We start from the raw sequence: 13,671 nt of genomic DNA on the forward strand, positions 1-13,671 counted from the left end.
AGGAAATATATTTTCAATGCAATTGTATAAAATGTGGGATTGCATAGTTGCAAGCCTCACTATGTGAGTGAGGTGAACCAGCTATTGGCTAGCTGGATAAGCCATCTCCGTCAGGGTCCTGGCTGCCATTTGGCACTATCTGGTGGCACTTGTCTGCCTCAGCACAAGTATGTTTGAGGATTCTAGGTTCTGTAGTCTGGCTGGGATTTGCAAGAACATCACTGCAAGTCATCCTCTGCTTCATATGCCTACTACAGAAACTTTGGGTCAGCTAAATGCAGAAACTTTGGGTCAGCTAAATGCACGCATAACCACTCTCTCTGTACTCCCAGAGGTTTAAGAACATGGACCTGGCAGAGGCTGGACACCAATCACCAATCCTGTTATATCAGAATCTGTGGTTATTATGGGGTTTTACATATAAGAATTGGAAAGGAGGAAGAGAAGCTATCTACACCTGAGGTTAATAAGACAACTTACTGAAAAACTACACCATTAGGAATTTAGTAAGTCAAACGATGTAAATTTAGTTCATAGAAAAACCTCTGTTATGGGGCGCCTGGGTGGCTCAGTCAGTTAAGCGTCAGGCTTTGGCTCAGGTCATGATCTTGTGGTTCGTGGGTTTGAGCCCCACATCAGGCTCTGTGCTGACAGTAGGAACCTGCTTCGGACTCTGTCTCTCCATCTCTCTCTGTCCCTCCCCAACTCATGCACGCGCTCTCTCTCTCAAAAAAGAATAAACATTAAACAATTTTTAAAAAAAAGAAAAACATTCTGTTATCAACAAAACCGACTGAGGGATGAAATGGAAGAGAAGATCACATCTACAGTAGCAAACACACACACACACACACACACACACACACACACACATCAATAACCTTTTAAAAATTACTAACTGCAAATATTACCAAACATCCAGGACTCCTGAAAACTTGAATGACCACTGCCTCTTTATAAGTTGCAGTTTTAGCTCTGCTCTATTCTTCCACCTGCTAGATAAAAATCATAACTCTATCTGGTCATCCCCGCAATTGGGACAAAATTCACGAAGATACTCAATTCTTTCAACCCATCTCAGTATCACCTAACACAAGTCCTAACACCTAACACAAGTCCAAATCTATAGTAAACCCACCCACTTCCTGACACACCCACATTTCCCGCCTGTGTGCAGTTTTCCCCGCAGCAAAGAGCAGTGATAAATCCATCTTTGGTTGATTCCCAGGCTTGCCCCTGATGGCCTTAGACTGACGGACATCAGGGGCGCCTGGGTGGCTCAGTCGGTTAAGCGTCTGACTTCAGCTCAGGTCATGATCTCGTGGTCCATGAGTTCGAGCCCCGCGTCGGGCTCTGTGCTGACAGCTCAGAGCCTGGAGCCTGTTTCAGATTCTGTGTCTCCCTCTCTCTGACCCTCCCCTGTTCATGCTCTGTCTCTCCCTGTCTCAAAAATAAATAAAACGTTAAAAAAATTAAAAAAAAAACCAAAACGATTCTCTCTCTCTCTCTCTCTCTCTTTAAAAAAAAAAAAAAAAAAAAAAAAAAAAAGACTGACAGACATCAACAGAGGCCTGTGTCTCTCCAAGACAGAGAGAATCCCATTTTAACACCCTGTTATACACAGAGCGCTGACTGTGACAGTGGGAGTTCATGAATTTATTTTAAGAATATCTGGAACATTCACAAAAATTAAACACAGGTGAAGCCATGTCAAGATCTCAGAGTTTCAAAGAATCAGTATTATATAGACAGTTATCTCTGAACACAATAGTTTCAAACTAGAAACAAAATAGGAGCTCCTGGGTGGCTCAGCTGGTTGAGTGTCTGACCCTTGGTTTTGACTCAGGTCATGACCCAAGGATTGTGGGATCAAGTCCTGTGTTGGGCTCCATGCTGAGCATGGAGCCTGCTTGGGATTCTCTCTTCCTCTCTCTCTGCCCCTCGCTGCTGCCTGTGTTCTCAAATAAAAAAGATTTTTTTTAACTAAAAAAAGAAGGAAAATAAAACTGTAACCAACAGCCCTATGTGTATGAAAAATTAATACAAATATAAGTTAGAAGATATTTAGAAACTGCACAAAAATATTTATCAACTAGTACCACTACTTTTGAAATACCAATTAAAAAAAACTTATGGAAAGCAACTAAAGCTTTAAACAGAGAAACTTCAACCTAAATACTTATAGGACAGCAGAAAGGCTGAATCAATAATCTAAGCATTTTATTCAAGAAATTAGACAAAGAACCATAATCTAAATCTAAAGAAATAGAAGGTAGGAAATAAGACAAACAAAAGTTAATGAGCTAACTGGAAAAAAAAAGTAATAGAGATAATTAAATTAACTAAAATCTGCTTTGCTGAAAGACATAGAATACTCTCTGGCAAGAATCAACAATATAAAGAAAGCACAATTAACAGTACTAGGGAGATAAAGGATTTGAGGCAGACACGGCAGGTTAAAAATCATGACTATAAACAAATATATTCTAATATATTTGGGAAAAAATGAGGCCTAGGTTCTATAATGGGTAATATGTATTGAACCTTTTTTTTTCTACTGAACTTTAAAAGCACAGGTAGTCCTTATCATAAACCTTCCAGAGAATTAAAAATAAAATACTCCTCAGCTCATTTTGTGAATCTATTTCTTTGACAGTAAAGCCCTACAAAGATGATACAAGGAAAATTATAGAACTATCTTACTTATAAACATAAGTGCAAAAATTATAAATCAACTATTACCAAACTGAAACAAGCAGTAAATAATATATAAAGCCATCAAGACTAAGAATTTTTTTTTCCTCAGGAAAGAAAGGATGGTTAACATTAATTAATAGATGTCACCACATCCAGAAGACAACTTGTGCAACCATTTCAATAGACTAAATAAAGTGTTTGGTCAAATTAAATCTTTAAAAAAAAATTTTTTTTTAAACATTTATTCATTTTTGAGAGACAGAGAGAAACAGAGCATGAGCAGGGGAGGGGCAAAGAGAGAGGGAGACACAGAATCTGAAGCAGGCTCCAGGCTCTGAGCTGTCAGCACAGAGCCCGACGCGGGGCTCGAACTCACAGACCGTGAGATCGTGACCTGAGCCGAAGTCAGATGCTCAACCTAATAAGCCACCCAGGCGCCCCTAAAATCAAATCTTCATGACAGAAATTATAAAAGATAACATCAAATTAGAAACCAAGAGGAACTTCCTAAAACTAACAAAAGGTATCTACTACAACCTACAGCTATCACATTTAATGATGAATTTACAGATTTGTTACCTTTGAGGTTAGGTCTACCTCAGATGCCAGCTCTCACATGTTCTATTCAACTCGGTCTGGAAGTCCTTAGTTCTGGCCAGGAACACTGGAAAGTCATTACTTATAGACCATTTCATAAAAAGTCCAAGAAGAAATATAAACTATTAGAACCTGTTGCCATTAAACAGGACGAGAGAGTTGTTAAAAACAAACAAACAAATGAAGGAACAATCCTTTCCTGTTAGTGATTATTGGCTCCAACCAAATGGTAAAAGAAATCAGATGCATTCTGGCTGTGGGATACAGGAGTCTATGAAGCCAAGTCAGCTGAGAAAAACTGGGATGTTGGGGACTATGGATTTAGAGGCCTCTGTTAACCTCATAGAGAACCCTGGAGAGAAAAAATGGCTCGAGCAATTCCCTCTGTGCCTCAGAATCACCCTGTAAGGAGGTAGCCCTCATTCCTTGTCCCAGCCTCAGACACCTGTGTGACAGCGAAGCGAATGCTGACTAGAATTCTGTAATCTTGCCTCTCCCGACTGGCAGATCTGATTCCTTAGAGCAGACTTGCTGATTTTCAGTTCATCGCCTCTTAGCTCTGAAATCATCCTCACTGCCAACTCTGCCAAAATGGGTCTTGGTCCTCTAAGTATGTTTGCTTTGCCAGCTGGCACTGTTTAGCTTTATCAGGAGAGGGTGCTGGAGAGATCTTGGAGGAGGAGTAAGAGGTTTTCCTTCCTGGTTCCAGGCTTCCTTCTGGCGTCACCCTCTCTTCCCTCCCCACCCCCAGCCTTAGTGTAAGTAGCTTCCCAAGTGCCAGGCTCCTAAAGTGCAGGCAGCTTCTCCAGCATCCAGCATCTGCAGTGTATGGCAGCCAGAGGCAGCTAGCAGCCGGTGGCAATGCCAGGCAGCCTCTGTTCCCAGATGGTTTTGTAGCAGAGTGTATTCGAGTGCCCAGTGAGATGCCTTTTCTTGAACAGCTTTCCCCAAGTGCCCTAGAGTGCCTGAGTGAGACACCTTCCTGTGAACAGCTTCCCCGGTACATTAGAGGTTGGATTTCTGGCAAGATCCACCAGAGTGGATCACTCTGACACCACACTGACTTCTCTGCCATTCAGTGTCCAAGGCTGTGGCATCTGACAATATCTGATCTCAGCCCTAGGAGGAGGATAGCTCCTCCTGGGTGGCCTGTTTCACCCCTAGGGTTGGTACGTATACTACATTATATAATACACATATTATATTTTATTTTAGACCATATCTCATATTTCTGCATGTCTGTCGTATTAAGTATTATAGCCACAATTCCAATATTCTTTAGAATTCCCTTTGCAGTTTACCAGCAAATCTCTTATTCCTCCAATTCCCTGTTGAGATTAATCATTCTCTATATTACCTTTCCCTCTTCACCTCTGATATGGATTCTTTCTCCTGACTGAACCCAGACTGATACAAAAAGTAACTTTTGTAGAGAAATAAACATTGCTCTGTGTTGTGCTTAGGTTTATGTTAATGCCAAGTCAGAAGCTCTTTATAAAATTTTCTCTTAATAATTCTCTTCCAAAAGGGACATTATGAATGAATGATGGCCCTCTCAAAACCTTGGGGATATTCTTAAAAAAAAAAAAAAACATAGGAAGGGACAAAATATATCAGTGATATAAAATCTTACGATGTTAAGTTAAAAAAATATATTGGTCATATTTAATCTACTGGCACTATCCTTTCAACAGTATCTTTATGACTCCAAGCTAATCTGTCAGCCTAAAGATTAAGGATCCCAAAGCATGTTTGTTTCATCTCGGAAAGTAGACACAAATTTCTACATTATTAAAACATTGTTTTCATTGTGAAATATACACAGAAATAAGCATAAATGTTTAGGCACGGTTTAACAAATATGTACAGCAAACCCCAGTGGTCAAGACATACACTACCAACAGGCTAGCACTCTAGAAGCTACCTGAACCACACCGGCCCCTCCCTCATCCACTCCTGAATACAGCCCCTTCTGTTCACCCTAGTCTTAGGGTGACGGTCGTCGTCACAGCTCTGGTAATTATTTCCTTGATTTATTTTACCAACAGTGCATGTCCGTTACCGCGGTTACCCGACGGAAATTTGAATTGTTTCCAATTTGGGGAATATTGCTGCTTCCAAATACCCGGGCGAATTTATGCACACATTTCTGTAGGGTATCCATCTAGGAGTGGAATTGCTCCATCATATGGTCTGCATGTTTTCAACCATGTGAGATACTGCTAACCAGCTTTCTAACGTGGTTTAGCCTATTAAATGATTTCTGCAGAGTTACCATTCTACGCCCTCATCAAAATTTGGTATCTTCAGTCGTTTCGGGATCCTCTCGATCCGTGGCCCTTTTTGGTCTCCTCCCTCCCCCTGCACGCATACTACAAACATAACCACCTATTTGCCTTTCTCGGAGAACTCTGGGGGATCTGCTGTCGCCAAGTGTTTTTCTCTTCCTAGATTCTTCCACTCCAGCACACCTCTCCCCACTAGTCGCCCCAATCCCGCTAGTCCCCGGGTCCCAAGGACGCACGACAAAAAGAGCCAGCTGGAAACTTTTTCTGGCCTGCAGCCCGGCGCTGGGTGCCCCGCGTGGGGGCGGGGATCAGACCCTACCCTGAGGTTCTCCTGCTGCGCAAGCGAACGCAGCGGAAACTGGGAATGGCGTGACTGTGAGGCACGCATAGTGGCCTAGAAAACATCAGATTCCCTCCGACGGAAAATACCAGATGTGTCCTAGGGCGTCTGGAAACGGGCGACTTGGCGCAGGACGTAGTGACCCTTTAACAAGATCTCTTTTGTTCCTATTTCTCTATTCCTTCTCCTTTCCCCAAGCTGTGCTCGGCCCTTCCCCACCCCTCGTGCCGGTCGCCCCTCTTCCCAGTTTTCTCCTCGCGCACCTTTCCCTCCGTCCTCCCGCGCGCGCCCAACGGCGGCACCGCCCGGAAAACCGAACTGGAGACTCCCTGGGAATGTCAACAGACCCGACCGAGCCCGGGAGGCCGGAGATCCCGCCGCGCCTGCTCCTGCCCCGGGAGCTCCGCGCTGTGAGCTCTCACGCCCCTAGCGGCCGCCCCTGGAACCTGACTCGCAGGCCGGCCGTCGGGACTGACTCTCTGGGGCTGCTATGAGGTCAGCGAGGACCTTACGCTCCCCAGGCCGCTCGCTCCCGGTGCTAGTCCTCGTGGGGCTCCTGGCTGAGGCTCTTGGCGAGGATTTAATTTTTCACCCTGAGTGGGGATTTGAGTCGTATGAAATCATCATTCCCAAGCAGTTGAGCTTCCGGGGAGGGCAGCAAGGCCCGGTCAAGCAAGTGTCCTACCTCCTGCAGGTTAAAGTCCAGAAGTACGTCCTCCACTTGTGGCCCCGGAGGCTTCTGTTGCCCCGATATCTGAAGGTTTTCTCCTTCATGGAACAGGGGAAGCTCCTGGAGGATCACCCTTACATACCCAGGGATTGCTACTATATAGGCTTGATCGAAGGAAATCAGGATTCCGAAGCTACTTTCAGTACGTGCACTGGGGGTCTCCGAGGCATACTGAAAATTTAGGACGAACGTCACCAAATCGAGCCCCTCAAAGCCTCTTCCAGTTTTGAACATGTCATGTATCTCCTGAAGAAAGAGAACACATTTCAGAATGAGGCCTGTGGCTTAACTAATGACGAACTCGAAAAACAGATGGCCCAGGGTGAGAATATGGCTAGGCTTAGGGACTTTGCTGAATCCTATTCCCATCAGAGGTATGTGGAAACAGTCATGGTCTTTGATCACAGTAGATATATTTTTTTGCAATCCAATGCTACTCAGATTGTACATGATGCCATTCCTTTGGCTGGGATCATGGATGCCTTGTTTAGGGATGTCAGTCTGAGGGTACATCTAAAAGGTATTGAAATATGGACCAGTGGAGATAGAATAAATATTCGCCAAATGAACACAAGCCAAATTCTAGAAGCGTTTTTAAAATATCTTAGAATACACGTCTCTCCTCAAATTCCAGCAGATTGGACACATTTGTTTGTCACAACTGTTTTTATTCATTCTCTTGGGTGGGCCTATATCGGAGGTGCATGTTCAACGAACTCTAGTGGATCAGTCAGTAGTTTTAGGAATCTAAATATCCTTGAAGCCAGCCTATGGTCTGCGCATGAACTGGGCCATGGATTGGAATGCAACATGATACAAAAGACTGTCGTTGTAAGGGTAAGAAAACTTGTATCCTGGGCACTGGGATTGACGGGTTTAGTAATTGTAGTTACATCAATTATCATAGTTACATACATTCAAACGGCAACTGTCTAATACCCCGGGACTGGGTTATGTGATTACCAGATGCGGGAACAGAATTGTGGAAGAGGATGAAGAATGTGATGGGGGTTCAATAGAGGACTGCAGGAATGACAAGTGTTGCAAATCAGATTGTAAACTCACACCTGGTGCCAGCTGTAGCGCCGGACTTTGCTGTCCTAATTGTCAGTTTCGTCCACTTGGGTACACTTGTCGGAAGAACGAAAATGATTGTGACCTTCCGGAGTACCGCAGTGGCATCTCCGCTTACTGCCCAGAAGACACGTAGAAGCAGGATGGAAGCCCTTGCAAGCATGAGTCCCAATGTTACAGGGAAGGGGTGCCATTCCAGACACAGGCAGTGCCAAAGCATTTTTGGACCTGGTGCCAAGGAGGCTCCCAATCAGTGCTATGAAGTAGTTAATATGATGGGTGACCAGTATGGGAACTGTGGGATTGTGGGAGTCAATGCCTATAAAACCTGTACTGCGCAAAATGCAATGTGTGGCATTGCACAAAGTGCAATGTGTGTATAAATGTCGAAATCGTCCCTGATCTGCCACATCATACTACTAGTATCTCTACTTCCCTGCAAGATGAAAGCCTCATTTGCTGGGGGACAGGCTACCAGAAATCCATGATGCCCATGGGAATACCCGACATAGGTGTAGTAAATGACGGTACCCCGTGTGGCGTGGGCCGAATATGTATGAACGGTACTTGTATACCTAGCTCAGTCTTTGAGTTTGACTGTCAGCCTGAGAAGTGCAACCACTGAGGCACTTGCAACAATAAAAAAAACTGCCACTGCCTTTATGGCTGGGCCCCACCCTTCTGTGAGGAGACAGGGTATGGAGGAAGCACTGACAGCGGGCCAGCGAGAGCGCTGGGAGAGGAGGTGTCCGCCCCAGTTCAGATTGTGTCCATTATGTTAACCCGCCTTATTTTCTTAGCCCTCTCCATGATCGTTGTGTTTTTCAGGAGAGTGATAGGAGAATGTTTAATACCCAGACAGGGAGAAACAGCACCAGTTACCACTGGAGCTCAATAATCCAAGGCGAAAAATGTCAAGAACCCAAACAGGTAATCAGGCAACCCACAGTCATTTTACAACACAGAGCCATACACTCAACAAACTTATTCATGTAGCCAGACAGCACTTTGTTCTCCTTCCAGCTCCTTTTTTACATAATTTTCCTTCAAGTTTGGATCAGCAGATAAACGATATTCTTGTTTGGGAAACGAATCAGTGTTTTTTGCTTTTTTGGTATTCACCTGCTCCTTCATTTGTGATCAAGTCTTGGATATCCTGAAAAGTCTGCCCCAGTGTTTTCTGAACACTAGAGCTCTGACTATTGTTTTCACAGGATTACACTGGTTTTCACAGTAGAGTCCTCTGTCACTCAGAATCACGGTAAACAAAGCCATTCTCTCTGCCTCTCTCAACGTGCTCAGTGAGGGCTCTGTACGAGGGCCCCATGCTGACTGATAGATTTTAGAAATTGACTACCACGTTTTAAAGAAATAGAAAGCGATACTTTATAAGGGGTGTCCCTCAGGTAATTCTTTTCCCCTGTCGTGGTCATTTTATGGGTCCCCGCGGCTTTGTAGATGTATGGTCTCTGACGGGCGTTTGGGGCAATCTCAGCTGGGTGAAGGACACTAATCTGCCATAACTCTTGCATTTCACCCCAGTCTATAAATGATGAGAAACACTGGCAGCATCCTGGGGGCAAGACTTTCAACAAAGTTCAGTGCTTTGGGCTTTTTCTTGCAGGAGCAGGTCTTTTGTGAATGGGTGGCCCTAAGTTTGTTACACCCGTAAGTAGAGCAGAAGTAAGGAACGCCTTTCACCATGTACCCCCATATCTGCCTCCAAATATTCTCTCCCCTTTGCCCAGTGCTGAGGGTGGGAGGAGAGGAGGTCTGAGCAGCAGCTTTGGAAGAGTCAGTGCCCGCCTCTCAAGCCCAGGGAGGATCTCACGCCTCCCAGACCTGTGTCAGCCCAAGAGTTCACCGGCTGCTCTAGGTCAAGCCTTCCTGCTGTTGTCTCGCCTCCCTGTGCTCCTCCCTCCCCTAGAACCACTGCAGGCTCACCAGACCCGCTTTTTCTCAGCCACTTTGTTTTTCTAATGGAGGAAGTTGCAGGAAGTTCGTTGTAAAGAGTTGTCCCCTTGGACTTTGGGGGGACTGTTTTTACTCAGAGGAGAACAAGAAAACACTGACCTTGTGATGATCATAATTCTAACATTTTTCAGGCTCTGCCATCACCAGGAAACATCCTGCGAAAGCGAGGGCATTTAATTATAGCTGCAACACTGCTAATGATGGCTACCATATCGAGAGCTCGCACTGCACTAAGCAATGTTCTAAATGCTTCATGTGTATTTAGGTATTTTCACTCCTGAAAATAACTCTGTGTGGTATGTGTTATTATTATCCCCCTTTCCAATAGAGAAATTAAAGCACAGTGAGGTCAAATAATCTGTTCAAGATTAATGACAGTATAACAAGAAGTAATGGCAGTATTACAAGAAGCATCATGTATGTGTGGTCTTAAGAAGACTGCTGTTGCTGGGTGGAGTATTCTATAAACGTTAATCAGGTAAAGTTTGTTGATCGTGTTGTTCAAGGCTACTGTATCCTTGCTGTATTCTGTCTGCTTGTTCTAGATGTGAATTTGTCTATTTCTCTTTGCAGTTCTATCAGTTTGCATCATGTGCTTTGGAGCTGCCCTCAGGTGTGGAAACTTGTGGGATTATTATGTCCTCTTGATGAACTCACCTCTTTATTAATATGAAATGACTATCTTATTCTAGTGATAGATCTTGCTCTGAAATCTATTATAGTTGATATTACTAAAGCTACTCCAACTTCCTTCTGACTATTGTTCAAACAGCATATCTTTCTCCACCCCTTTATTTTAATATATTAGTATCTCCATATTTAAAGTGCTTTCCTTGTAGGCAACATATAGTTGAGGATTTTAAAAAATCAAGTCTGACGATCTCTGCCTTTTAATTAATGTGTTTTGACCATTAACATTTATTTAAAAAAATTTTTTTTCAGTGTTGATTTATGTTTGAGAGAGAGAGAGACAGAGCATGAGTGGGGTAGGGACAGAAAGAGAGGGAGACACAGAATCTGAAGCAGGCTCCAGGCTCTGAGCTGTCAGCACAGAGCCCGATGTGGGGCTCAAACCTATGAACTGTGAGATCATGACCTGAGCCGAAGTCGGATGCTTAACCGACTGAGCCACCCAGATGCCCCTTGACCATTAACATTTAATGTGATTATTGAAAAAGCTAGGTTTGAGTCTATTAGGTTGCTATTAGTTTTTGGCCTGTCCCTTTTTTCCTTCTTTTTCTTCCATCTTTTGTATTAAGCGAATATTTTTTTTGTTTTATAATTCCACTTACCACTATTTATCAAATCTACCTTCTAGTGATGTTACACCACTGCATACATAGTGCAAGAATCTTAGGCGAATGTACTTCCATATTTCCCCTCCCGGCCTTTATGTTATTGCTGCGGTCATTTTATTTTCACAAATGCCATAAACCTCATAATAAATTGTTATTATTATTTAAATGTTCAGTCATCTCTTAAAGAGATTTAAATAAAAAGAAGTCTATGTATGTGCCCATTTAGTAACCATTTATGGTGCTCTTTCTTCTTTCATGCAGATCCAGAAATCTATCTGGTATTATTTACCTTCTGCCCAAAGACTGTCCTTAAGTTCTTATAGTGCAGACCTGCTGGTAATAAATCATTCCAGCTTTTGTATATGTGAATACATCTTTATTTCACCTTTTTTTTTAAAAGGAGTTGTGCCAGGTATAGATATCAATCATCTTCTTGCTTGCACTGTTTTTGGCAAGAAAGCTCTTATTATCCTCCCGCCCCACCCCCCCTTTTTTTTCTTAGTAGGTAGTATGTCTTTGGCTGCTTTTAAAATGTGCTCTTCATCATTATTTTTAGTAGTCTGATTATGATGTTCCTTCGTATAATTTTTTCATGTTTCTAGTGATTGAGTATGTTCAGATTCTTGGATCTGTGTGTTTATAGTTTTTATTATGCTTAGACAGTATTCAGCTATTATTTCTTTAAGTGGTTTTGTGTCCTCCCCACCCCTTTGTGGATTCTCATTATCCATGTATTAGCCCAGCTGAAGTTATCTCACAGCTCACTGATGCTTTTTTCCCTGTACTTGCTTTCTCTCAGTGTTTCCTTTTGGATATCTTTTGCTAGGCCTCACATTCACTAATAGTTTTCTTCTGCATTGTCTAATCTGCTATTAAGCTTAGCTGGTGGATTTTCCATCTCAGATACTGTAGTATTCATTCCTAAAAGTTGGATTTAGGTCTTTTTTATACCTTCCATTTGTGTTTTTAACTTTTTGAACTTATGGAATATAGTTATAATAACAGATTTAATGCCCTTCTCTGCTAATTCTGACATCTGTATCAGTCTGGGTCAGTTTCAAATGATTGGTTTCTATCCTCATTATTGGTTCTTTTTTTTTTTTAATTTTTTTTCACGTTTATTTATTTTTGAGACAGAGAGAGAGCATGAATGGGGGAGGGTCAGAGAGAGAGGGAGAGACAGAATCTGAAACAGGCTCCAGGCTCTGAGCAGTCAGCACAGAGCCCGACGCGGGGCTCGAACTCAAAGACAGTGAGATCATGACCTGAGCCGAAGTCGGACGCTTAACCGACTGAGCCACCCAGGAGCCCCTCCTCATTATTGGTTCTATCTTCCTTCTTCTTCAGATGTCAATGGTCAAGTATATTTGAATGGTGCATTTACTTTTCTGGTTGCTGAATAGTTTTATCTGCTATAAATTTTGAGTTTTGTTCAAGGATGCTGGTAAGTTACCTAGAAACAATTTGATCCTTTCAGGTCTTGGTTTAATTATTTGTTCAACGGTCCAGAACAATGAGCAGTCTACTGCTTTATTTCCAGCTACCTTCCTGAGTATTCTTCCCCATTTTCTGTTAATTGTAAGATGCTCCACTCTGGTTGTGGGGAATAGATAGGCCTATTAGTCCCCTAATATCCTATTTTATCTTGACCTTTGGGTAGTTTTCTTACCTGGATGTGTTAATCAGTACTCTACTGAGTAGTAGAGGTAATTCCTCTGGGATTTTTCATTATTTTCTCTTTGTAGATCTCTCCTTCTGGGACTCTGCCTTATGGATTATACCTGCTTTGACCTCCCTAAACTGTCAGCTCAATCTCCTCAACTCAAAAGAGTCCACTGAGCTCCTATTCATTTTTCCTCCCTGTGGCTGGCTTGAAAACTCTCTTAAGGCAGTAGGTTTGGGACAGTAGTGGGACTCATGGATGACTGTTCTCCTTTGCCTGATGTCCAGTATCATGGAGAGAGTCATTTCGTGTATTTTATCTGCTTTTTTTTAGTTATTTCAAAAAGTAGAGCATATCTAACCATTGTTAGTTATTCTTGGCCACAGGATCATCTTTTAAAGAAATCAAAGCTGGGGGCACCTGAGTGGCTCGATCGGTTAAGCGGCCGACTCGGCTCAGGGCATGATCTCGCAGTCCGTGGGTTCGAGCCCCGCGTCCGGCTCTGTGCTGACAGCCGAGAGCTGGAACCTGCTTCGGGTTCTGTGTCTCCCTCTCTCTCTGCCCCTCCCCGCTCACGCTCTGTCTCTCTCTGTGTCTCAAAAATGAATAAACCTTAAAAAATGTAAAAAAAAAATAAAGAAATCAAAGCTGGAAAATATAAGTCTAGATTTTGAATATATAAACTTACAAAAATACAGAGAGAGAAAGAGCCACAATCAGGTTGAAACCACAAATTAAAGAACTCTTTAAATCTTCCTTTAAAAAGCATCATACCAGTTGTAAAGACAGTTTCTGTTTGACCCATGACAGAGAGCATACAAACTCCATTATCCCTCCCTGCCCAAAAACTGAGTGGATGTTTCTGTGCAGACTGTAGTGACTTTAAGGGGATGTCTTGGTAATGTCTGCTATCTCAAAGGTCCTCCAAAGAAAATCTGAGCAATGATTACAAAGCGGCCTCATATGGAGTACCGTCTTCCTCTGCACTTACTGTGAGTCGAGTCCATTTT

This window comes from Panthera onca, chromosome C1, assembly GCF_046562875.1.
Source record: "Panthera onca isolate mPanOnc1 chromosome C1, mPanOnc1 haplotype 2, whole genome shotgun sequence".
NCBI classification, from domain to species: Eukaryota; Metazoa; Chordata; class Mammalia; order Carnivora; family Felidae; genus Panthera; species Panthera onca.